Genomic DNA, 26,565 nt, shown 5'->3' on the forward strand with positions numbered 1-26,565 from the left:
AAATTTTACTATCACATACACATTTATTTAACCCTTTAGCTGCTGGGCCCTGATATACAGTGGAAAGAAGAATAAATCGCGCTAGCCCCCTAACCATTTGTTGTAAATTAACAAAAAAATTGGCAAAATAAATCAAAGAAATGGTACCCAAATCAGGCTTGTGATGAATACAATAAATAACACCAACTCGTATCAATAATATAAGGTGAATTAAAACATGAATAAATGCTGTGAGAAATAAACAAATTTGTTAATATCAAATTAATAATGAACCAATAAATATAGCTCAAAAATGATTGATCCAAAACTCCCTGAAAAATAACTTCCATAAATAATTGATACTGATGAACCCCAAATAATATAATGAACACCAGTGCTCAGTGCAAAAAGTCCATATATTGGTAAAATATGTCCAAAAATGTGTTGAATCCTCCACCAATCAGCAGAAATTACTTCTTACCAGCTTGCTATGATCCCCTGTGACAGAGGATCAATAATGTAATCAAGAGGCTCACTCCAGAAAAACAGCCAATACAAATCTGATTCTTGGGCAGTAACTCCCCATCCAATAGCAGACATGAACCATAATATTGCAGATCAAATAGGCCTAGAAGTCTGGTGTGCCGGCCGGTGCACAAAACAGACACCCGTCCTACTGGGGAATCGTATGGAGCCCGTAGGACATTACCTCAAGCTCCATTCGATTCCCCAGTAGCATTGACCACCATTTTATTCCCTAGGGTGTCTACTAAAGAGAAATATGTTGGGCCGGATTCGCAGACAACTTACGCCGATGTATCTGTTGATACGCCGCGTAAGTTGTAGGATGCGCCGTCTTATCAATGCGCTGTATTCAGGAAACCAGATACACCTGAATTTTGGCTTGATCCGACCAACGCAAGTCTCCTTACGCCGTTGTGTCTTGGGTGCATATTTACGCTGGCCGCTAGGGGCGTTTCCGTTGATTTACGCGTCAAATATGTAAATGACCTAGATACACCGATTCACGAACGTACTTGCGCCCGTCGCAATAAGCTACGCCGTTTACGTAAGGCGTACGTCCGGCGTAAAGTTATCCCTCATAAAGCAGGGGTAAGTCATGTTAGGGTTTGGACGTCGGAACAGCCGTCGGATTTTACGTAGTTTGCGCAAGTCGTACGTGAATGGGGCTGGGCATAGGTTACGTTCACATCGAAAGCATTTAGCCAACGTATCTTAGGGAGTATTTGCGACGTGATTCTGAGCATGCGTGTGCATGCGCCGTTCGATCGGCCATTCATTTACATGGGGTCACGGTTAATTATAATACAACACTCCCACTACCTTCCTAATTTGAATTAGGCGGGCTTACGCCGGCCAATTTACGTTACGCCGGCGTAAATATGGGAGCAAGTGCTTTGTGAATACTCAGCTTGCCTCTCAATGTTACGTCGGCGTAGCGCATATGAGATGCGCTACGCCGGGACAAAACTACGCCGCTGTCTGAATCTGGCCCGTTATGTTTGGGGGTGCTGAGTGATTTTTCTAGTAAAAAAAAAAGAGCTTTACTTGTGGGAGAGTGCCAAAATTGGTCCGGTATGGAAGTGGTTAAATAAAAAAAATTCTCATCTACACACCGTCATGACAAAGTGAAAACCGAATTTTAGAAATGTGTGCAAATGTATCAAAAAGGAAAAGCTGAATAATCACATCGGCATACATATTCAGACCCTTTGCAACAACACCTTATAATTTAGCTCGGGTGACTCACATTTCTTAGTTCTGAGATGTTTCTACACCTTTTGGTTGGAGTCCACCTGTGGTAAATCAAATTGATTGGGCATGATTTGGAATAGCACAGGCCTCTCCTCTCTAAAAGGCCTCACAGCTGACAGTGCATACTGTATCAGACCAAAAGCCATGAGGTCAAAGGAACTCCCCGTAGACCTCAGACAGGATTATTGCAAGGCACAGATATGGGGAAGGCGACATAAAAACTTCTGCTGCACAGCAGCCTTCAAAATTTCTTAAATGGAAGAAGTTTGTCACAACCAGGACTCCTCCCAGCCATACTGAGCAATCGGGGAAGGGAGGGCCTTAATAAGAGAGGTAACCAAGAACCTGATTCTAACCCTGACTGAATGCCAGAGAATCCTATGTGGAGATTGGGCACAGTTACAGACAGACAACCATCAATCAGTGCAGCCCTCCACTGATCTTGGCTTTATGGCAGAGTGGCTAGATGGAAGCTTCTCCTCAGTGCAAAACACATGTAAGCCTGTTTGGAGTTTGCAAAAAAGCACCTGAAGAACTTTCAGACTGAGAAACAAGATTTTCTGGTCTGATAAAACTAGATTGAACTGTTTTGGCCTTAATTCTAAACATTCTATCTGGAGGAAACCAGGCACTGCTCATCACCTGCCCTGTACTATCCCAAAAGTGAAGCGTGGGGGTGTTGCGACCTCAGATTGGGCTGAAGGTTTACTTTTCAACATGACAACAATCCTAAGCACACCGCCAAGACAACACAGGAGTGGCTTAGGGACAACTCTGTGCATGTCCTAAAGTGGCCCAACTAGGAGCCATGACTTGAAGCCTATTGAACATCTCTGGAGAGACCTCCAAATGTCTGTTTTACTGCTGGTCCCCATCCAACCTGACGGAGTTTGAGAAGATTTGCAAAGAATGGCATAAAATCCCCCAGTCCAGGTGTGCAAAGCTTGTTCCGTCATAAACAAAAAGACCAGAGGCTGTAATTGCTGGCAAATGTGAAGTACTCGAAGAGTCTGTACTTAAAGGATCACTAAAGAACATTTTTTTTCCAGCTAAATAGCTTCCTTTACCTTACTGCAGTCCTGGTTTCATGTCCTCATTGTTCGTTTTTGCTTTGAAGTAGCTGTAATTCTGCTGTGATCTCCACACTTCCTGCTTGTCTGGCTCCTTATGAAAAATCTCATGGGAGCTTCTCACTGTGGTCTAAGCTGTGTGTCTAAAACTCCTCAGAACCAATCAGATTCATTTTAAAAACAAAACACTGCCCTGGATTTGTTTGTTTTTGTTATGTGGGTCTCTTTACTTCACATAAACATGAAACCAGTTTAAAACCGAAAGTGAAACTAGAGGCACATTATATGATAGAATTTAATCTATTTTTAAAAGGAATCAGTTAACTTGTATGTCTCTATACCCTGTAACAGTCATTTTAGCAAAAAAAAAAAAATTCCTTTAGTGATCCTTTAACCACTTAAGGACCACCGCATGTACATATACGTCCACAATATGGCACGTACAGGCACATGGGCGTATAGGTACGTCCTCGCCTATTAGCGGGTGGGGGGTCCGATCGGGACCCCCCCCGCTACATGCGGAGGTCGGGTCCGCTCGGGGAGCGATCCGGGACCACGGCGCGGCTATTTGTTTATAGCCGCTCCGTCGCGATCGCTCCCCGGAGCTGAAGAACGAGGAGAGCCGTGTGTAAACACGGCTTCCCCGTCCTTCACTATGGCGGCGCATCGATCGCGTCATTCCCTTTATAGGGAAGACACGATCGATGACGTCATTCCTACAGCCACACCCCCAAACAGTTGTAAACACATACTAGGTGCACCCTAACTCCTACAGCGCCACCTGTGGTTAACTCCCAAACTGCAACTGTCATTTTCACAGCAAAAAATGCATTTAAATTGCATTCTTTATTGTGAAAATGACAATGGTCCCAAAAATGTGTCAAAATTGTCCGAAGTGTCCGCCATAATGTCGCAGTCACGAAAAAAATTGCTGATCGCCGCCATTAGTAGTAAAAAAAAAATAAAAAATAAAAATGCAATAAAACTATCCCCTATTTTGTAAACACTATAAATTTTGCGCAAACCAATCGATAAACGCTTATTGCGATTTTTTTTACTAAAAATAGGTAGAAGAATACGTATCGGCCTAAACTGAGGAAAAAAAATGTTTTTATATATGTTTTTGGGGGATATTTATTACAGCAAAAAGTAAAAAATATTGCTTTTTTTTCAAAATTGTCGCTCTATTTTTGTTTATAGCGCAAAAACTAAAAACCGCAGATGTGATCAAATACCACCAAAAGAAAGCTCTATTTGTGGGGAAAAAAGGACGCCAATTTTGTTTGGGAGCCACGTCGCACGACCGCGCAATTGTCTGTTAAAGCGACGCAGTCCCGAACTGTAAAAACACCTTGGGTCTTTAGGCTGCATATTGGTCCGGGGCTTAAGTGGTTAAGTACATGTTTGAAATTCATTTTTTTTTCTCTTTTAATATATTTAGACATTTCTAAAATTCTTTTTATTTATTTTTTAAAAAGCTTTATTGAGCAAATACAGAAACAATAGGATATACAAACAGTATATGATTACAGCTCCATAAAAGTTGCCCAGAGCCTGGCCACACATCAAGCAGGCAGTGGGGAAGCCCCTCTTGTATCTAGATACCCTAAGGGGCGTGAGGTAGGCTCTGTTTACAAAAAAGGTTGGTGTGAGGCGGTCCGATAGTTTAGGGGATACGAGTTTGCATGCATTCAGAGCATTGCTCCACTCATCATTCTCCAGGGCGCCCACCTCTCCCTCCCATCGTGATTTCAATGCATAGGCCGACGTGGTCGCCCCCAGAAGAGTCAACATAGTGTGGAATTGAGATCAACTTTTTGGGGTCTGGGTATTTGATTGCTGCCATCAAGGGGGTTATCTGCTAAAGATAAGTCTTCCTGAGGAAACTGAGCATGGAATGCATGGCGTAGCTGAGCGTACCGGAAGAGCATGTGATCAGGTAGATTGTACTCGGTTTGCAATGTGTCAAAGGACTTCAGTTTTCCACCCCTGGTGACGTGGGACAGATTATATATCTCCCTGGAGCTCCACGCCTCAGTGTCCCAGGGAACATTCAATTTGGGCAGGGCCGCATTGTGCCACAGGGGGGTATAGCCATGCGGGGACGCAATGTGGAGTCTGTCTGAGGCCACACTTCACACTTTCCTATAGTGATATAGCAATGTGTAGCGGTCTCCTGAAGGTCTACAGGTGAGGAAACCGCCGCTCCAGGTGAGCACCTCCAGGCAATCACTGTCTGCTCAGGAACCAAATGGGTGCTGGCAATGCACAGAACATGCAGATAGGGAAGAAGATGGACAGCCGCACTCCAAATAGTCTTGAAAAAAGACGTGCTCTTTATTAATGGAAAAATTCACAGCATACAGCAGGGAAAATGGCTGACGTGTTTCGCATTGATCTCAATGCTTAATCATAGCTGAAGGTTAGACCTTCTCCTGAAGGTCTAACTCCTCCCACTATTGTTACTAAAGGGTCCTCTGTGGCCTGGGTCCAAGTGGAGCATAAGAAGCGGAGGAACCTGACCCTGTCTACCTTATCCACATGAAATAACTGTGAAAGCTGGGCAGCCAAATAATATGCGTTAATGTCAGGGAGTGCCAGTCCGGCAAGGTCAGTCGGGTTCTTAAGTCTATGCCAAGGGAGTTTGTGTCAGGCAGTGCCCCAGAAGAACGGTTTGAGGAGAGCTTCCAGTGATCTGAAGCATCTGAGCACCAGGTACACCGGAGAATGCCACACCATGTAATAGAACCATTTTTTTACTAGATTTATAGGACCAGTGACTCCCAGTGGGAGACTCCCAGCATGTCGTACAGTGGCGTGACATTCAAAAAGATAATCTTCCGGGTCTCTAGTGGTCCGAATCCCCAAATATTTAATTTCAGTTACTCTCTGTAATGAAAGGAGGGCCCTATCTCTGGGTGGTGTAATGAGAGGAGGGCCCTATCTCTGGGCGGTGGGTAGCTATCGAGAGGGAGTATCTGTGACTTGTCCCAATTGATCCAGAGTTCTGAGAGAGCGCTTCGGCGCCATCAGGGCCAGAGCCAGTGGAAGGGAGTTATCAGAGTCATCTAAGTATAGAAGGGTGTCGTCCGTGTAGATACTAATCTTCTCCTCCACCCCCTCCGTAGTCCCGTTATACCTGGGTGTGAGCGTATGGCAATCGCGAGTGGCTCTGCCGCCAGTGCATAAAGCAGCGGCGACAGGGGGCAGCCCTGCCTTGTCTCAATGCAGGGGAAATTGGTCCGAGGGCCAGCCGTTGGCCAGAACCCTGGCCACCGGTGCCTGGTAGAGGAGCTGTACCCATTTGATGAATTTGGGGCCCAAGCCCAATTTTGCAAGGCAGGTCCAAAGGTACCGCCACTCCACCGAATCGAATGCCTTGGCAGTATCCAAGCAACGATTATTCTAGATCCCGGATTGTCATGTTTTGCCTGAAGGTTAATTAATCTTCTGAGGTTGAAGTAGGTGTTCCGACCAGGCATGAAGCCCGCCTGATCGGCATGTACTAGGGACAGGATCACTGCGTTGAGGCGGAGGGCAAGCACCTTGGCCAATATTGTGATGTCTACCTGAAGCAAGGAGATGGTGGCGATATGATTCTGGCAGGTGGGGGTCCTTTCCCAGGCTTGGGGATCAGTACTATGGTGGCTTCCCTCATTGAGGGCGGGAGTTCAGAGCTGTCAAAAATTGAGTTATAAAGGGCAATAAGTCTAGGAGCCAATGTATCAGCGTAGGCAGAGTAGAACTCCGATGGCAAGCCACCTGAGCCTGGCGCCTTGGATTTTGGCAGTCCAGCCAGCGCGTTGGATATTTCATCCGCCGTCAGTGGCTCTTCCAATGTCTGTGCCTGTTCCTCAGTCGAGGGATCAATAGATCAGCGAGAAATTCTTCTGACAGTCACCGTCAGGGGCTACTGTGTCATATAGGGAGGAAAAAAAATCCCTAAACATAGAAGTCACCTGCCTCGGGTCAGTCACGAGGTCGCCGCCCGGAGAGCGAAGGGAAATCGCCACCGGGGGCCTCTCCTCACAGTGCACCAAATAAGCGAGTAACTTCTCCGCTCTCTCACTGTGCTCAAACGAACGTTGTCTAAGAAAGAAGAGCTTACGCTTCGACTTCTCATAGTGTAGTTGGTCAACTGTCTTAGAACAGAGTTTGAGGTACAGCAAAGTCAGCGGTCGGGTTATCTGAGAACTCCCCCTCTTTTGCAAGAACAAGCTCCGTGGCCCAATCTAGCGCCTCAGCGGATGTTTTTTTGAGGGTATTTATACGGGACGAGAGTGTCATGCGTGCATGTAGTTTAAAAGTCTCCCAGACCGCCTGCGGTGAAGCAGTCAGTTACTATCAAAGTACTGTTCCCATTCCGTCGCCAAGTCTGCATCCTCTGGGAGCAGGGTTAGCCAGAATGGTTTTAACCACCACAAAGGCGGTGGACGGGCCTGGGGTAGTGACAATTCCGCCGAACAAGGGCAATGATCAGAGAGGGATCTGGGGGAAAATCCTGCATCCCTCAGCCTAGGGAGAAGGGATTTAGAAATTGGTATTAAATCTATACGGGACATTGATGCAAGGCCGAGAAGCAGGAGTATGCTCTGTCCATGGGGTGGCCGCACCTCCACGTATCAACTAGATTGAGGAGCCTCGCGAATCTCATGGGGCGTGACGTCACCGGCGCGGCCAAGGGTACAGCCATTCTATCCAGGGATGGATCTAGCACGTTATTAAAATCGCCTAGCCAGACCGCTGGCGTATCAGGGTGAAGGGCCATAAAATCAAACCCAGCAATCAGAATAGTGGATTGAAACGGAGGTGGGACATAGAATGCCATCAGTAGTAACACATCCCCATATAGTTTCGCTTTTAAAAAAAACATATCTGCCCTGCGGGTCCAGTACTGAATCCTGGAGTTCAAATTGAGACGTCTTGGCAACCAACAGCGAGACCCCTCTGGATTGAGAAGTGTGGATTGAGTGGAATCCCCAGCCCACCCACGAACGTCTAAGTGTTCTCTGGACTGGGCCTTCTGCATGTGTCTCCACCAGAACCACCACATCCACCCTCTGTTTTTTGAGCACTGCAAAAATCGCAGATCGCTTGATTGGGTCTCTCATCCCACGAACGTTCCAATTAAACTTCAGTGTGGCCATGGGGTGAGACATGAGGAATATGAAACTCCAGGATTCAGACAACACTCAATTACAATCTGTAACAAATAAGGACCACGTTCAAGTACTTCTACACACAGGCACAGTCACATCTGGATACCACCTAAAACAGTTTTGCTAAAAGTTCAAAACAAACGTAGAACAATTGAACCCACCCATCCCCCCACCCTGCCCTGCACTGTCCCCAACTGGTGCGGGCGTGTACCCTCAACTGCCAACATGGCAAGAGCAGCATCCAGAACGTAGTAAAAACACTTAATAGCAAAAATAAACTGACCACCAACCGCGTCTTAGATGGTAAGTGGACAGACCAAGCCTGGGAGGCCTGCACTGCGATAATGGCAGAACCCCTCCAGTCCTGGTCGTGGGTTGCTGCAGGTGGGGCGAAACTTTGCTGTGTGCTATGGCACATCATAGGACTGTTCTCGCTGTCCATTGCGAGCCTCTATGCAGATTGCTCCCCTCCACCGGAGGAAGGAGTCAACAAGGGGGAACAAAATTCCTTTAGAAAAAACAAAGAAAATAAAACAAAAGTAGCAACCACCCTGTCAGGGTCCCCTAGGCGCTGTGCGAGCGGTCAGGTATAGTGGGCATCCCGCCCCTCCGATGCAGGAACAAGCAGTGTGTGTATAGGGGAAGAAGCACAGTGAGAGGCATTGCAGGCCAATAGTCGCAGCATTCCCCGCGGGGGGCCTTGTAGCTTAAGTTCGCAGCCTCTGCAGGTATATGGCTGTCGGGGCACCGGGTATCAGAGAGCAATGTCAGTATGCAAGGTGGTGCCCCCACCATTACAAAGTAGAAAGGGAAGGCCATCTCAGGCATAAGGGAGAAACAAAAGTTGGGGGGGATGCCCACCCCACGGAGGCAAACAGAAACAAATGGGGAGAACCCCCTCAACGTGGGGGGGGGAGAAACCCAGGGAGCAAAAATTCCCCGCAGATGAAAATGGGATGAACTGCAGGGTAAAGGCACTGAAATCTTTTAGTAAGCAAATGAGGCACTTATCTGCGTTCTTCCTGCCGCTCTAGCCATGCAATGACCTCAGGATCATCGAAGAAGTGTGCCCGGTCTTCTCCCTCCACACGGAGACAGGCCGGGAACAACATGGCGTATTTCAGGTGTTTGATGCTTAGGCGCCGCTTGGCTTCCATGAAGGTTTTGCGCTTGCGTTGGACCTCAGCCGAGAAAACAGCCACCATCTTGTTGTCAAAGGGGATGTTGCCCTTCTCTCTGCTTAGGCGTAGGATGGCATCTCTGTCCCTGAAATTGAGGAGCTTCGCTATGAATGTGCGAGGAGGTGCCCCAGCTGGTGGCGGCCTGCCCGACATGCGGTCTGCACGTTCCACGGCGAACATGGGGGGAAAACGCCTCCCTGCCATTAGTATCGCACAACAGTTTTTCAAGGAAGTCTTGCGGGTCTCTCCCCTTCACCCCCTTGGGAAGGCCGATGAACCTAAGGTTACACCTTCAGGTTCTATTTTCGAGGTCATCTTGCTTTTGCAAGAGTTGGTTGATCTGCAGCTGCATGGCCTCAGAGGAGTGTTGAAGGGGGGGGGGGGAGAGTCCTCCACAGCACCCAGCCTTACCTCCGCCTCAGTGACTCTCTCCCTCAGCTTTTGGATGTCTTGCCTTAGCAGGGAAATGTCCACTTTCACCTCCTCTATTCTCGCTGTGAGGGTGGTTTGGCAGGCCATTACTGCGTCCTGGCATGTGATAGCTTGCAGCACCTTGGCTGTGTCGGCGCCAACCGTCTCCCCCGTCCTCGTGGCGTCGCCATCTTTGCCCGGGGAGTCCCTCTGACGGCGATACTGCTCGAGCTTGGAGACAGTCTCCTTGGATGCTTTTGGCGGGGACATGGTCACAGCGTCTCCCGGGGGTTAGTGAGAGCCGTTCAGGGCTTGGAATTGCGGGTGGAAGCTCAGGATATAACGGTAAGGATGTTCGTCCGGCGGAGCTCAGCCGTCTAGCGTCCTATCCCATGCCGCTCCAGGCCACGCCCTGACATTTCTAAAATTCTGTTTTCAATTAGTCCTCATGGGTTACTGAGTCTAGATTAATGAGAACATTTTTTTTTTTTTTTAATGTATGTATGTATTCTGGATAAAATGAGAATTGTGATTTATTTATTTTTTTGCTTAGAATAAAGATCACGATTTTGAACTTTTTTATTTTAAAGATTTACAACCCCTGAGCACTAGGTTATCAAACAATATGGCAATAAAATAAGACATCATACACTCTGCTTCAATCAAATACATTTTTTTTAATTCCATTTCTTTAATGTGTAAAGAAATGGATCTCTGTTTAGTAAAGAAATGGGTCTCTGTTTAGTACTCACCGATACCAATTACCGATACCGACGGCACCTTTTTTGTTTACACTTCAGCTGTCAGCAATGGTACAAAGCATTGAAAAGTTATAATTTTATTATTAACATTGCATATATTTTTTAATTTTGCGCTTTTTTTTTTTATGTGAAACGTGTAAATCTATGTTAAAGGTGTAAAAATATCAATGAATAAAGCAAACCAAAAAAAATTTTATAGGAAAATAATCAAGGAAAATAAGGTGTGGAGAAGGGAAATGAGGCTGTTTAGAGTAAATTAAGGGTTAAACCGAGAAGCAATTTTAATAGAAAAACTATGAAGTGCATTTTTGGGGAAAAAATACTTTTTTATTTTTATATAAAAAAATAAGGCCACAGTAAAGTTAGCCCAATTTTGTTATATTGTGAAAGATAATGTTACGCTGAGTAAATTGGTACCCAACATGTCCCGTTTCAAAATTGCGATAAACGTGTGTGTGTGGGTGGTTGAATCAAGATGGCGATCTTGTAACAATCGTGCGGCTCTTAAAATAGATTCCTCTTTCATCCATGGATGGACACAGCTTCCTTATACTCTTGACTGTAGGGTTATGTTCCGTCTATTAGGAGAGGACTAGGCAGAGATGTTGATGGTTAAAATATGTAAACTTTAGCAAAGCTGAAACAGCCCCGCCCAGGGGGTGGTCCCTCTGGTCATAACCCCTCAAACTACCCTGAGCAGCTCAGTTTTTTTTCTGCCTAGTAGAGTAGGACCTGGCTCCCTTTTATAAGCCCATGGTCCTGAACTTTTTATTTTGAAAGATTTTTTATTTTTTTTGATCCTGAGATCTATCAACTGCTGGCTGGGTGACAGGCTGGATAATATAGATCAGAGATATGCAATTAGCGGACCTCCAGCTGTTGCAAAACTACAAGTCCCATCATGCCTCTGCCTTTGGTAGTCATGCTTGTGGCTGTCAGAGTCTTGCTATGCCTCATGAGACTTGTAGTTCTGAAACAGCTGGAGGTCCGCTAATTGCATATCCATGATATAGATCCTTGTAGTCCCCACCCCCCCCCCAGTCCGGCCATCGAGCGTGAGCAGGCCTTAGCTACGCGCTGGGTCGGCCACGGCGTATCCCATTGCTCCAGGGGCTGGCCGGTGAGCTTTTTGCTCCGGGGCTCACGTATGACCAGGCTGCTAGCTGTTGGGTCACAGTGGGCCGTGGCCGGCAGCTACTTCGTACTGCTCGGAAGTGGGTCTATCAGGAATGTGCCAGCAGTCCTCGCAGGGACGGGTAAGTACTTTTCCTCCTGTCTTGGCAGGATGGAACAGCTGTGCTTTCCTGGGGGGGGATCGGTTAGGGGGTCTTGTGTCCTCCCTTTTCTCTCCTCCTGTCCCTTCCCTCCTCCACCATGCATGCTGTGACTGACCTGGGATGTACCTGAGGGGTTGTTTTTCCTATCCTGGCTCGGGGCTGCAGGGTGTTCTGGGCCCGCTCTGTGTGTGGTCTGCCATGGGGGTCCCTCCTCTTGGGGGCCACTATGTTTTGCCGGCCTTCTCGTCCACCTCAGTGTCCTCTGCACTGTTGTTCTTTAAATCTGCGCCATTTTCTTGTGGCCGCGCTGCTGCTATTTTCAAAGCCGGTGTCCATTCTCTTGTAGCCGCGCTGTGACGCAGGCAGTTACAGCGGGCGGCCATTTTCTAGAAGCTCACGCTCTTTTTCCTGAGGTGGCCATCTTGGTGTGGTTTTTAACAGGTTTTGGCCTCTAGTGCTGGGGGGGGGACTTTCTGAACGGTGCGAACAGCGCAGTTTTACCTCAGACACTCGGACAAACAGTGTAAAGGAGAGCGGACCGCATCGCTGTGCAGTTTTCTTGTCAGGGTGGGGAGTCCCCTGGGATACCCCTTTTGGTCAGTACAGCAAGCAGGGTGGGTCTCTCTTTTTTGTGCACTTGTACCTTGACATTAGTCTCTTGAGGGCTGTCAGGTGAGCGGGTCAGCATGGTGTCAGAAGCTGGTGCTTCTTCCCCAGACATTCCAGTGGTGACAACCGGTGCCCCTGCACCTGCGGACCCTGTGGACACTTTTTTTGCCAGGGTGGAAGCCTGGTGTGGGGGAAAGGGGAGGTAAAAAATGCCCCTCCCCCACTATCTCCTGGGCCCGGCTGCCACCCAGGGCCCGGGCTCCAGGTTAAGTTCTCCCCTCCTTCTCTTGTCAAATACTTCTTTATTGTACTCCTGCGTCTTGGTCTCCTGTAAAATCTTATTATTTGTGCTAAAGATATCCAATGTCTCAATGGCAGTTGAAAGCCCACAAATATGGGAATGGATAGATGCTGTGGAAGAAACATATAGGATGGAGGAGCTGAAGGATAGTGTTGAAGAGGAAAAAATTGGTTTTAAAGATAAATTGAAAAAACTGGAAAGATTTCAAGAAAACATGGAGCTACGCGGAAAGACTGAGTAATGAGATAAGAGGATAAACGGGGAGAAATGTAAAACTGCCAAACAATAACAATAAGAGCTGGAGTCATGAGGGAGGGGAGGGATAAAACATGGAGGTTAATGGAATAATGATGGAAATACACGCCTGTAGGTGATCACTATGAATGTAGAAAGGTCACGTGTTCTTTAAAAAAAATAAAAGCGCTCAAAAAGAAAACCACAAATGATGCAAAACCGTTAGACGATGGAAGAAAAAAAGCCACGAGCAGGTCTCTAGTTCTTGGTGGAGTCTGAAGTGGTTATTATAGAAAAAAAATAAATAAATCCAATGTCTCCTGAACGGCAGGTACCGTACACTCTGGGACAGAATTGGACATGAACAACGGGTGAAAGCCGTAATTTGCATAGAAGGGAGATTGTTTAGTGGCGGAGTGGACATAATTGTTGTACGCAAACTCAGCCAGAGGCAACAGACACATTGTTGGTAAGTATTGTTCAAGAGTCTGGTTTGTTCTTTCTGTCTGGCCGTTTGACTGTGGGTGATAAGCTAAAGAAAATGACAGGCCAATCTTGAGGGATTCAGAGTGCTCTCCAAAACCTGTAAGTAAATTGTACCCCCCCCGATCCGATACAATATTTACAGGGATACCGTGGAGCCTCACAATTTCTTTGATGAAAATTTTAGCTGTTTCAGGGGCAGAGGGTGTGCCCTTCATGGGCAAAAAGTGTGCCATTTTTGAAAGTCTGTCCATTACCACAAAGATAGTGGTGAAGCACTCCGAAGGGGGAAGCTCCACGATAAAGTCCATGCAGATCCTCCTCCATGGTCTTTCCGGTACTGGCAGTGGTTTTAGTAATCCCCAAGCTCTAGACTTGCTCCCCTTTTTTTCGAATGCATGTGGTACAAGACTCCACATAATTCCTCCCACCAAAATGTACGTTGCAAGAGTTCGGAAGTCTTATGTACCCCGAAATGGCCGGCCAGCTCGTGATCATGGCAAGAGCTCAGGACACTGACCCGTAGACCTTCCGGCACAAAAATGTTGTCTTGGTACCACAGCAGACCATCCTTAGGTTGCAGATCTGAACCTGATAAAGGGGAAATTCCAGAAGAGGCTTGCCCGATTTGATATCGGATCCCCTTGAAGCAGTAGGAAGTTCCCTGATGACAGAATGGTGTCCGGGGGGGTATGAGTCTCCGAACCACCATACATACGAGAAAGGGCGTCGGACTTGGTATTCTTCGACCCTGCCCTGTACGTTATATGAAACGAGAATCTGGTGAAGAAAAGTGCCCGTCTGGCGTGGTTTCAATCTCTTGGCGACTTTCAAGTATTCCAAGTTTTTATGATCTGTATAAATCAGGATCGGGTGTGCTGCGCCTTCCAAGAGATACTGCCATTCTTCCAGAGCGGCCTTGATTGCCAACAATTCCCGCTCGCCCACATCGTAGTTCCTTTCTGCCTCTGACAGTTTGCGGGAAAAGAAGGCAACAGGATGTACCTGTCTTTGGGAAAGGACCGCCCCAACTGCTGTTTCGGACGCATCCACCTCCAGGATGTAGGGCAGGCTCGCGTCAGGATGTCTAAGGACAGATGCGGAGGTGAACAAGTTCTTAAGAGTATCAAAAGCCGTTTGGGCTTCTGGAGACCAGTAAAACCGGACAGTCTGTTAGTTTATCGGAGCAATGATATTGGAGAAGCCTCTGATGAACTTAACCCTATAAAAGTTTGTGAATCCGACAAAACGTTGGACGCCCTTCTTGTCCACGGGCGCCGGCCAGTCAATCGCAGTGACTTTCTGGGGATCCACCTCGACACCCTCCACAGAGATTGAGTCCTAGGAATTGTATGCTTTGACGTTCGAACTCGCACTTTTCGGGTTTAGCATAAAGTCCGTGCATTCAAAGTCATCTGAGCACATTCTTGACGTGTTCCCGATTGTTTTGTCCAAGGAAGGGGAGAAGATGAGGATGTCAACTAGGTAAATGATAACAAAAAGGTCAAGGTAGTCTCTAAAGATATCATTCACAAAATGTTGGAATGTGGCGGGGGCATTGCAGAGCCCAATGGGCATTACTAAGTATTCAAAGTGCCCGAAGCGGGTACGGAAGGCAGTCTCCCACTCATCTCCATCTCGGATGCCCACCAAGTTGTAGGCCCCACGGAGATCCAGTTTCGTAAAGATCACCGCGGCCCCCAGTCTTTGAAACAGCTCGGGTACCAAGGGAAGAGGGTACCGGTTTTTGATGGTCACTTTAAGTTCTTGATAGTCCACACGGGCGGAGAGTATGGTCCTTCTTTTCTACAAAGAAGATCCCTGCTCCTGCTGGTGAAGTAGACAGATGGATAAATCCCTTCCAGAGATTATCATCAATGTAGATCTTTAGGGTTTTGAGTTCAAGTTCTGTCAAAGGGAAGATCCTACCGAAGGGGATTTCGGCTCCGGGGAGGAGCTCAATCGGGCAATCGTAGGATCTATGCGGAGGAAGGGTCTCGGCCCCCTTTTTGCTGAAGACATCCAGAAAGTCATGGTATACTTCAGGAATGGATTGGCGGATCTCGACATCAGAGTCCATACAAAGCAGAGAGGGAGCAGATGACCGCATTAGCAGGCAGTGTTGCCGGCAGTAAGGAGAGTTGAAACTGATCTCCCCAGTAATCCAATTGATTTGAGGGTTGTGGGCTTGTAGCCACGGCATGCCCAGGCTGATGGGGAACAGAGGAGACTCGATAACATCTAGGCACAGTAGTTAATGATGGGTATTGGAAATGGTCGTGGCCAGAGGCAGGGTTTCTTGGGTGACCGGCCCGGATTTTAAGACCGATCCATCCGCTTAATGTACAGAAAGTCCAGTAGCTCTAGGGCGCAGAGGAATATGGTGTCTGGTGGCAAAAGACTGATCCAAAAAACAGCTGCAGGCTCCGGAGTCAAGTATGGCGTTGACCTGGATATTCCCTCCTGGGAGCTGAAAGAAATGGGGATAGCCAGGTAAGTTGAATTATTTGGGACAACAGGCGTATGAACAGACGACATAGAAAAGCACTTACGGAGCTTAGCCGGGCAAGTCCTTACATAGTGTCCGGATTCTCCACAATAGAGGCATACGTTGGGTTAATAACACCTCTCTGGTGTGAGAGAAGGGCGGAGGAGACCTAACTGCATGGGTTCTGAGGTGTCAGGAGTCGTGGGAATCGGTGGAGACGGGTTGGAGAAGGAGGGTACCCGAGGCATCATCCAGACTGGGCGAGATGGACCAGCGGCCCGTTCAGACCTGCGTTCTCTTAAGCGCCTATCAATCTGGATTGTCAGGTTGATCAGAGCATCCAGAGATCCAGGGACACCTACCCGAGCCAATTCATCCTTAAGTGGCTCCGAGAGCCCTAAGCGGAACTGATAGCATGGAGCCGCATCATTCCAGTTCGTGTCTGAACGCCATCTCCGGAATTCAGACACGTAGTCCTCCGCTGGCCTGCGACCCTGTTGAAGAGCGAGCAAGGCGTCTTCTGCGGTAGCATCTTGATGAGGATCCTCGTACAACAGACATGTCCTGAAAGAAGGTGACTAGGCTATTGAGGGAAACGTCCTTTTGCTCCAAAAGACGGTGAGTCCAAGCTTGCGGTTCACCGGACGAGCGAGATGACAAAGCCCACCTTGGTGGTTTCCAATGAAAGTCAGTGGTTGTAATGCAAAATAAAGTTCACAGCCATTCCGGAAAGCTCGGTATTTACTTTGTTCTCCTGAAAACCTCTCAGGCGTGGGGACTTTGGGTTCTGGTGGCAGCATGATCACAGAAGGCGAAGCAGAGGTACCAGTAGCAGCAGAGGTAGAGAGGCTGGAGCGGATGAGGCCTGGACATGGTTATCCAATTGCGTGTAACCCTCTTGCAAGGTTCGGACTGCCTGGGTTATTTCCGTCAAGGTGCCGACAGAGTTCCTGCATAGGATCCACTCCCTGCGCGGGCTCGGACATGGCTGTTCGGTACTGTCACGTACCTGGTGGCTGAGCCCGATGTGCAGGCAGCGGCTACTCTTACTTTGATTCCGGGACCCCTGGTAGAGCAGACGGAGTTTGGGAATGCAGAGTCGCACAAACGCCTAATGTAACACTGGAGCTGAGCGAGGCTTTCGTGGTCTCCGGGGATATGTCAAAGGTGCAGGTGCAGACTGGAGAAAGAGGCACTGAAAGCGGAGTGCTGCAGCAACGGGGAACGTGTACCGTAGTACAGACACAAACAAGTCCCAACAGGCCGGGTCATACACGGGCTGGCGGTACAGGTACGGTAATCAGAGGCAGAGCCGTGGTTCAGGCCGGGTCAGCAACAGGCGGGCAGCAGACGGATCAGAGGGTGAGGCAGAAGAGTAGTCACAACAAGCCGAAGTCAGGGCAGGCAGAAGATGGGAGCAATCAGGAACAAGCCCGGTCTCGGGAACAGGATCGGTAGTGGTAAACGGGTAACAGGTGGGTCTCATGGAACGCTGTAGACTGAACAGCAAGAGGCCCCAGTGTCGGATCCCTTAAATGTCCAAATTTGGCGTCTGCACGCGTTACGGTGCCGCGATTGCACGCGCCCGTGCGTGCCGATGCGCCGTTACCGCAATTGTGCGCGCCGCTACCGCCATCTGGTGGACAGGGTTGTTCATGGCTGTTGAAAACCAGGTGCTGAGAACGGGGCCTGTCGGATTCGGTTATTTCCACCTTGCTGAGGGCACGGAAGTCTTCTTGGAAGATTTACCATCGCATGTGAAGAGATGGGGTGGCATCCACGTACGATGGCCCGGATTCACAAAGCACTTACGCCGACGTATCTCGAGATACGCCGCGTAAGTGTAAATATGCGCCGTCGTATCCATGCGCCGTGCCTACAAACTGAGATACGCCTAAAAATAGGCTTCATCCGACTGTCGTAACTTGCCGGCGTATCGTGAGCGCATATTTACGCTGTACGCATCTGGCACTCCCATTGATTTCCTATTCAAATATGGAAATGAGGGAGATATGTCGCTTCACGAACGTACTTGCGCCCGGCGCATAATATACGCGGTTTGCATAAGTCGTACGCCCGGCGTAAAGTTATTCCCCATATACAGGGAGTGCAGAATTATTAGGCAAATGAGTATTTTGACCATATCATCCTCTTTATGCATGTTGTCTTACTCCAAGCTATATAGGCTCGAAAGCCTACTACCAATTAAGCATATTAGGTGATGTGCATCTCTGTAATGAGAAGGGGTGTGGGCTAATGACATCAACACCCTATATCAGGTGTGCATAATTATTAGGCAACTTCCTTTCCTTTGGCAAAATGGGTCAAAAGAAGGACTTGACAGGCTCAGAAAAGTCAAAAATAGTGAGATATCTTGCAGAGGGATGCAGCACTCTTAAAATTGCAAAGCTTCTGAAGCGTGATCATCGAACAATCAAGCGTTTCATTCAAAATAGTCAACAGGGTCGCAAGAAGCGTGTGGAAAAACCAAGGTGCAAAATAACTGCCCATGAACTGAGAAAAGTCAAGCGTGCAGCTGCCAAGATGCCACTTGCCACCAGTTTGGCCATATTTCAGAGCTGCAACATCACTGGAGTGCCCAAAAGCACAAGGTGTGCAATACTCAGAGACATGGCCAAGGTAAGAAAGGCTGAAAGACCACCACTGAACAAGACACACAAGCTGAAACGTCAAGACTGGTCCAAGAAATATCTCAAGACTGATTTTTCTAAGGTTTTATGGACTGGTGAAATGAGAGTGAGTCTTGATGGGCCAGATGGATGGGCCCGTGGCTGGATTGGTAAAGGGCAGAGAGCTCCAGTCCGACTCAGACGCCAGAAAGGTGGAGGTGGAGTACTGGTTTGGGCTGGTATCATCAAAGATGAGCTTGTGGGGCCTTTTTCGGGTTGAGGATGGAGTCAAGCTCAACTCCCAGTCCTACTGCCAGTTTCTGGAAGACACCTTCTTCAAGCAGTGGTACAGGAAGAAGTCTGCATCCTTCAAGAAAAACATGATTTTCATGCAGGACAATGCTCCAGCACACGCGTCCAAGTACTCCACAGCGTGGCTGGCAAGAAAGGATATAAAAGAAGAAAATCTAATGACATGGCCTCCTTGTTCACCTGATCTGAACCCCATTGAGAACCTGTGGTCCATCATCAAATGTGAGATTTACAAGGAGGGAAAACAGTACACCTCTCTGAACAGTGTCTGGGAGGCTGTGGTTGCTGCTGCACGCAATGTTGATGGTGAACAGATCAAAACACTGACAGAATCCATGGATGTCAGGCTTTTGAGTGTCCTTGCAAAGAAAGGTGGCTATATTGGTCACTGATTTGTTTTTGTTTTGTTTTTGAATGTCAGAAATGTATATTTGTGAATGTTGAGATGTTATATTGGTTTCACTGGTAAAAATAAATAATTGAAATGGGTATATATTTTTTTTTGTTAAGTTGCCTAATAATTATGCACAGTAATAGTCACCTGCACACACAGATATCCCCCTAAAATAGCTAAAACTAAAAACAAACTAAAAACTACTTCCAAAAATATTCAGTTTTGATATTAATGAGTTTTTTGGGTTCATTGAGAACATGGTTGTTGTTCAATAATAAAATTAATCCTCAAAAATACAACTTGCCTAATAATTCTGCACTCCCTGTATGAGGCGCAACCCATGCAAAGATATGGACAAGGGAACTCAAGCCGTCGTATTTTACGTTTACGTTGTATGTGAATATGGCTGGGCGTAGGTTACGTTCACGCCGTAGGCAGTGATCCATCGTATCTTAGGCATTCGTTCCGACATGATTCTGAGCATGCGCATGCGCGGTTCGTTATTTGTATCTGGCTGGATATGAGATGCGCTACGGCGGCATAAATATGCGCCGACGTCTGTGAATCCGGGCCATATTTTTCTATGATCCTGCTGTTTTTACAGCAGGGAGTAGATCAGAAGCTTGCCTTATGCACCATTAAGGGGCAGATTTCAGCTTTGGCTGTTTTCTTTCAATGACCCTTGGCGTCCCACTCCCCGGTGAGTATGTTTGTTCAAGGGGTTTGACATGCTTCTCACACAGCCTTCCTTTCTTCCGGAGGTGGTTTCGGCCTTTCATCTGAATGAGGACATTGTACTTCCATCCTTGTGTCCTCGGCCGTCACATCCCAAGGAGGCTGCGTTGCATTCCTTAGACGTGGTACATGCTCTGCGGGTGTATCTGTCTGCTGCAGCTCCGTTTCAGAGGTAAGACTCGCTGTTTGTATCAGTGTCTGGTCCAAAGAAAGGCCTGGTGGTCTTGTCGGCCACCATTTCTCGGTGGCTCAGACAGATCGTGATTTAGGCTTACGCCCTGAAGGGGTGGGCACCTCCTTTTCCTGTCGCTGCGCATTCGACCAGGGCAATTTGTGCTTCCTATGATTTCCAACATCAAGCGTCCGTCTCACAGGCGTGTAAGGCGGTGACCTGGTCGTCCGTTCACACTTTCATCAATTTTTACAAGGTTGATGTTGGTGCATCCTTAGGATGCCTGCTTCGGCCACAAAGTTTTCCAGGCAGCAGTTTAAGGTGCATCTCTGCTTTTTGACGAACTGAGCTGCTTAGTACAGTGTGAGGGGTTATGACCAGAGGGACTGCCCCCTTGGGCGGGGCTGTTTCAGCTTTGCTAAAGTTTACATGTTTTAAATTTAACCATTAACATGTCTGCCTAGTCCTCTCCTAATAGATGGAACATAACCCTACAGTCAAGAGTATAAGGAAGCTGTGTCCGTCCATGGACTTCAGAGAAAAGGATTTTACGGTGAGTACAAAAATCCTATTTTTATATACAGATGGTTATAGACAGATAGAGATAGATAGATGAGATGGATCTATCTATTAGAGAGATATACTGTGTGTATGCATATATATATATGTGTGTGTGTATATATATATATATATATGTATATACACATAACCATCTGTGTGTGTGTGTGTGTGTTTCCAATTCTCAAGGTAAAAATTGAAGGATGTATTTGATGCTGAACATAATAAATACAATTAAATAATGTAGTAGCCCACTAAAGTTATAAGTGCCCAGGAACCTTTATATAGTTCATTGCAATAAAGCTTTATCTTATACCATAAGATGCATCCATAACATAATCCCAATCCAATGTGATAAGCTTGTATAATTCAATATTGTACTATAAAGCCCATTACTGTTATGTTTCATAAAATTGTCAACACCCAAGTAGGTGCCTTAGAAACTCCATTCGATATGTGCCACCTTCATGCTCACAGGACTCTCACCCAGGGTGATGTCATATAGCATAGCCTGTATATATGATAATCCTCCCAGATCTTGGTGATAGTCGCATCTTCTTCCCTCATTGTACCTCTGAGTACCTCTTAGGGGGCTCTCCTTTGAATTTCCTCAGGAATACAGTGATGGTGGGAGTATGATGCATTTAAGACTGTTTTATTCATGCTGTCAAAATGCTCTGCACATACAGTGCCTTGCAAAAGTATTCGGCCCCCTTAAACTTTGCGACCTTTTGCCACATTTCAGGCTTCAAACCTAAAGATGTAAAACTGTGTTTTTGAAGAATCAACAAGTGGGACACAATCATGAAGTGGAACAAAATTTATTGGATATTTCAATCTTTTTTAACAAATAAAAAACTGAAAAATTAGGCGTGCAAAATTATTCAGCCCCTTTACTTTCAGTACAGCAAACTCTCTCCAGAAGTTCAGTGAGGATCTCTGAATGATCCAATGTTGACCTAAATGACTAATGATAAATAGAATCCACCTGTGTGTAATCAAGTCTCCGTATAAATGCACCTGCACTGTGATAGTCTCAAAGGTCCGTTTAAAGCGCAGAGAGCATCATGAAGAACAAGGAACACACCAGGCAGGTCCGAGATACTGTTGTGGAGAAGTTTAAAGCCGAATTTGGATACAAAAAGATTTCCCAAGCTTTAAACATCCCAAAGAGCACTGTGCAAGCGATAATATTGAAATGGAAGGAGTATCAGACCACTGCAAATCTACGAAGACCTGGCCGTCCCTCTAAACTTTCAGCTCATACAAGGAGAAGACTGATCAGAGATGCAGCCAAGAGGCCCATGATCACTCTGGATGAACTGCAGCGATCTACAGCTGAGGTGGGAAACTCTGGCCATAGGACAACAATCAGTCGTATACTGCACAAATCTGGCCTTTATGGAAGAGTGGCAAGAAGAAAGCCATTTCTTAAAGATATCCATAAAAAGTGTCGTTTAAAGTTTGCCACAAGCCACCTGGGAGACACACCAAACATGTGGAAGAAGGTGCTCTGGTCAGATGAAACCAAAATCGAACTTTTTGGCAACAATGCAAAACGTTATGTTTGGCGTAAAAGCAACACAGCTCATCACCCTGAACACACCATCCCCACTGTCAAACATGGTGGTGGCAGCATCATGGTTTGGGCCTGCTTTTCTTTAGGAGGGACAGGGAAGATGGATAAAATTGATGGGAAGATGGATGGAGCCAAATACAGGAGCATTCTGGAAGAAAACCTGATGGAGTCTGCAAAAGACCTGAGATTGGGACAGAGATTTGTCTTCCAACAAGACAACGATCAAAAACATAAAGCAAATTCTACAATGGAATGGTTCAAAAATAAACATATCCAGGTGTTAGAATGGCCAAGTCAAAGTCCAGACCTGAATCCAATCGAGAATCTGTGGAAAGAACTGAAAACTGCTGTTCACAAACGCTCTCCATCCAACCTCACTGAGCTCGAGCTGTTTTGCAAGGAGGAATGGGCGAAAATTTCAGTCTCGATGTGCGAAACTGTTGAGACATACCCAAAGCGACTTACAGCTGTAATCGCAGCAAAAGGTGGCGCTACAAAGTAACTTAAGGGGGCTGAATAATTTTGCACGCCCAATTTTTCAGTTTTTTATTTGTTAAAGTTTGAAATATCCAATACATTTCGTTCCACTTCATGATTGTGTCCCACTTGTTGTTTCTTCAAAAAAAAAAATAGTTTTATATCTTTGAAGCCTGAAATGTGGCAAAAGGTCGCAAAGTTCAAGGGGGCCGAATACTTTCACAAGGCACTGTATATAGGGGGAATACCAAAAAGCCTCTTATGGTGCAGTATGTTGATTTAATATAAAATGTATTAAGAACAAAAATGCACTTAAAATCACTTCAAATACAAACATTCCTGGGATTTACTTCCATATGACAGCCCTTCCGGTCTGCCTCTGCTAGCGCCCTACACGTTGCGTCATGTGGCTTGATCAGGGAAAAGTCTACCACATTTCTGCTGTGCGCTCCTCACTGTCTCGCCTCCTGACTAATCACAGCAGAAGCAACACGCCACCTATGCGGAAGTGCAGAATCACAAATATATAAGTGTTTCTGCACAGAATTTCTAGCTAGCCTGTAGCAATAAATCTGCTATAGGATGCTATAGTACAGTGATGGCGAACCTTTTTGAGCCCGAGTGCCCAAACTGCAACACAAAACCTAATTTTTTTTTGAAGTGCCAACACTGCAATTAAACATGAATACCAAGGTTTTCGTTTAGAAAAATCAACTCGTACACTTGTCCAAACTAATTAACAGCTTTTGTTTTAAAAGAAAAACACAATAACAGAGCTTTCTATTAAACATTTTTTTTTTATTGAAAAAGATTCTCAACAACTGTACTTGTGCATGTATTTTTGGATAAGGATACATTTGCAGATCGCTGGTAAAGATGCCTTTGCTGATCGCTGGTAAGGATGCCTTTGCTAGGCATTTTCAAAGATGGCTTTGCTGGGCATTTCCAAAGATGGCTTTGCTGGGCATTTTCAAAGATGACTTTGCTGGCCATTTTCAAAGATGACTTTGCTGGGCATTTTCAAAGATGACTTTGCTGGGCATTTCCAAAGATGGCTTTGCTGGGCATTTCCAAAGATGGCTTTGCTGGGCATTGCCAAAGATGGCTTTGCTGGGCATTTCCAAAGATGGCTTTGCTGGGCATTTCCAAAGATGGCTTTGCTGGGCATTTCCAAAGATGGCTTTGCTGGGCATTTCCAAAGATGGCTTTGCTGGGCATTTCCAAAGATGGCTTTGCTGGGCATTTCCAAAGATGGCTTTGCTGGGCATTTCCAAAGATGGCTTTGCTGGGCATTATTAAAGATGCCTTGGTAAGGCATCTTTAAAGATGCCATTGCTGGGCATTTTTAAAGATGCCTTGTCTGGGCATTGGTAAAGATTGGTAAAGATGCCTTGGCTGGGCATTAGATGCCTTGGCTGGGCATTGGTAAAGATGCATTTGCTTACACAAGGGATAGAGATCTACAATGCTGTGATGGGTACAGGCACAGTATACTTTGCATAGCTAAAAGACATTATTGAACATAAGCAGAGGATGAGTCTAATGATCTATTGCTGGGCATTATTAAAGATGCCTTGGCTGGGCATTTGTAAAGATGCCTTAGCTGGGCATTGGTAAAGATGCCATGGCTGGGCATTATTAAAGATGCCATGACTGGGCATTTTTAAAGATGCCTTGGCTGGGCATTGGTAAAGATGCCTTGCCTGGGCATTATTAAAGATGCCATTGCTGGGCATTTTTAAAGATGCCTTGGCTGGGCATTGGTAAAGATGCCTTGCCTGGGCATTATTAAAGATGCCATTGCTGGGCATTTTTAAAGATGCCTTGGCTGGGCATTGGTAAAGATGCCTTGCCTGGGCATTATTAAAGATGCCATTGCTGGGCATTTTTAAAGATGCCTTGGCTGGGCATTGGTAAAGATGCCTTGCCTGGGCATTATTAAAGATGCCATTGCTGGGCATTTTTAAAGATGCCTTGGCTGGGCATTGGTAAAGATGCCTTGCCTGGGCATTATTAAAGATGCCATTGCTGGGCATTTTTAAAGATGCCTTGGCTGGGCATTGGTAAAGATGCCTTGCCTGGGCATTATTAAAGATGCCATTGCTGGGCATTTTTAAAGATGCCTTGGCTGGGCATTGGTAAAGATGCCTTGCCTGGGCATTATTAAAGATGCCATTGCTGGGCATTTTTAAAGATGCCTTGGCTGGGCATTGGTAAAGATGCCTTGCCTGGGCATTATTAAAGATGCCATTGCTGGGCATTTTTAAAGATGCCTTGGCTGGGCATTGGTAAAGATGCCTTGCCTGGGCATTATTAAAGATGCCATTGCTGGGCATTTTTAAAGATGCCTTGGCTGGGCATTGGTAAAGATGCCTTGCCTGGGCATTGGTAAAGATGCCTTGGCTGGGCATTGGTAAAGATGCAATGACACATTTTTGTTTTTTTCATTTTAGCCCTTTGGATTCTTCTTTGCAATTCTTGTAGATTAGAATCTACAGCAGCTTCCAGACCCAGCAGAGCAGTGGGCATTTTTAAAGATACCTTGGCTGGGCATTTTTAAAGATGCCTTGGCTGGGCATTGGTAAAGATGCCTTGCCTGGGCATTATTAAAGATGCCATTGCTGGACATTTTTAAAGATGCCTTGGCTGGGCATTGGTAAAGATGCCTTGTCTGGGCATTGGTAAAGATGCCTTGGCTGGGCATTGGTAAAGATGCCATTGCTGGGCATTTTTAAAGATACCTTGGCTGGGCATTTTTAAAGATGCCTTGGCTGGGCATTGGTAAAGATGCCTTGCCTGGGCATTATTAAAGATGCCATTGCTGGGCATTTTTAAAGATGCCTTGGCTGGGCATTGGTAAAGATGCCTTGCCTGGGCATTATTAAAGATGCCATTGCTGGGCATTTTTAAAGATGCCTTGGCTGGGCATTGGTAAAGATGCCTTGTCTGGGCATTGGTAAAGATGCCTTGGCTGGGCATTGGTAAAGATGCCTTGGCTGGGCATTGGTAAAGATGCAATGACACATTTTTGTTTTTTTCATTTTAGCCCTTTGGATTCTTCTTTGCAATTCTTGTAGATTAGAATCTACAGCAGCTTCCAGACCCAGCAGAGCAGTGGGCATTTTTAAAGATACCTTGGCTGGGCATTTTTAAAGATGCCTTGGCTGGGCATTGGTAAAGATGCCTTGCCTGGGCATTATTAAAGATGCCATTGCTGGGCATTTTTAAAGATGCCTTGGCTGGGCATTGGTAAAGATGCCTTGTCTGGGCATTGGTAAAGATGCCTTGGCTGGGCATTGGTAAAGATGCCATTGCTGGGCATTTTTAAAGATACCTTGGCTGGGCATTTTTAAAGATGCCTTGGCTGGGCATTGGTAAAGATGCCTTGCCTGGGCATTATTAAAGATGCCATTGCTGGGCATTTTTAAAGATGCCTTGGCTGGGCATTGGTAAAGATGCCTTGCCTGGGCATTATTAAAGATGCCATTGCTGGGCATTTTTAAAGATGCCTTGGCTGGGCATTGGTAAAGATGCCTTGTCTGGGCATTGGTAAAGATGCCTTGGCTGGGCATTGGTAAAGATGCAATGACACATTTTTGTTTTTTTCATTTTAGCCCTTTGGATTCTTCTTTGCAATTCTTGTAGATTAGAATCTACAGCAGCTTCCAGACCCAGCAGAGCAGTGGGCATTTTTAAAGATACCTTGGCTGGGCATTTTTAAAGATGCCTTGGCTGGGCATTGGTAAAGATGCCTTGCCTGGGCATTATTAAAGATGCCATTGCTGGGCATTTTTAAAGATGCCTTGGCTGGGCATTGGTAAAGATGCCTTGTCTGGGCATTGGTAAAGATGCCTTGGCTGGGCATTGGTAAAGATGCCATTGCTGGGCATTTTTAAAGATACCTTGGCTGGGCATTTTTAAAGATGCCTTGGCTGGGCATTGGTAAAGATGCCTTGCCTGGGCATTATTAAAGATGCCA

At 46.4% G+C, this 26,565-nt stretch overlaps 1 protein-coding gene across 4 annotated transcripts in view; it reads left to right on the forward strand.

Annotated features, from left to right (window-relative positions):
- The window catches only part of RBM44 (RNA binding motif protein 44), a 350,280-nt gene that overhangs the window by 32,932 nt on the left and 290,783 nt on the right, over window positions 1-26,565 (forward strand). The window lies entirely within an intron of this gene.

The sequence above is a fragment of the Rana temporaria genome, chromosome 6, assembly GCF_905171775.1.
Source record: "Rana temporaria chromosome 6, aRanTem1.1, whole genome shotgun sequence".
NCBI classification, from domain to species: Eukaryota; Metazoa; Chordata; class Amphibia; order Anura; family Ranidae; genus Rana; species Rana temporaria.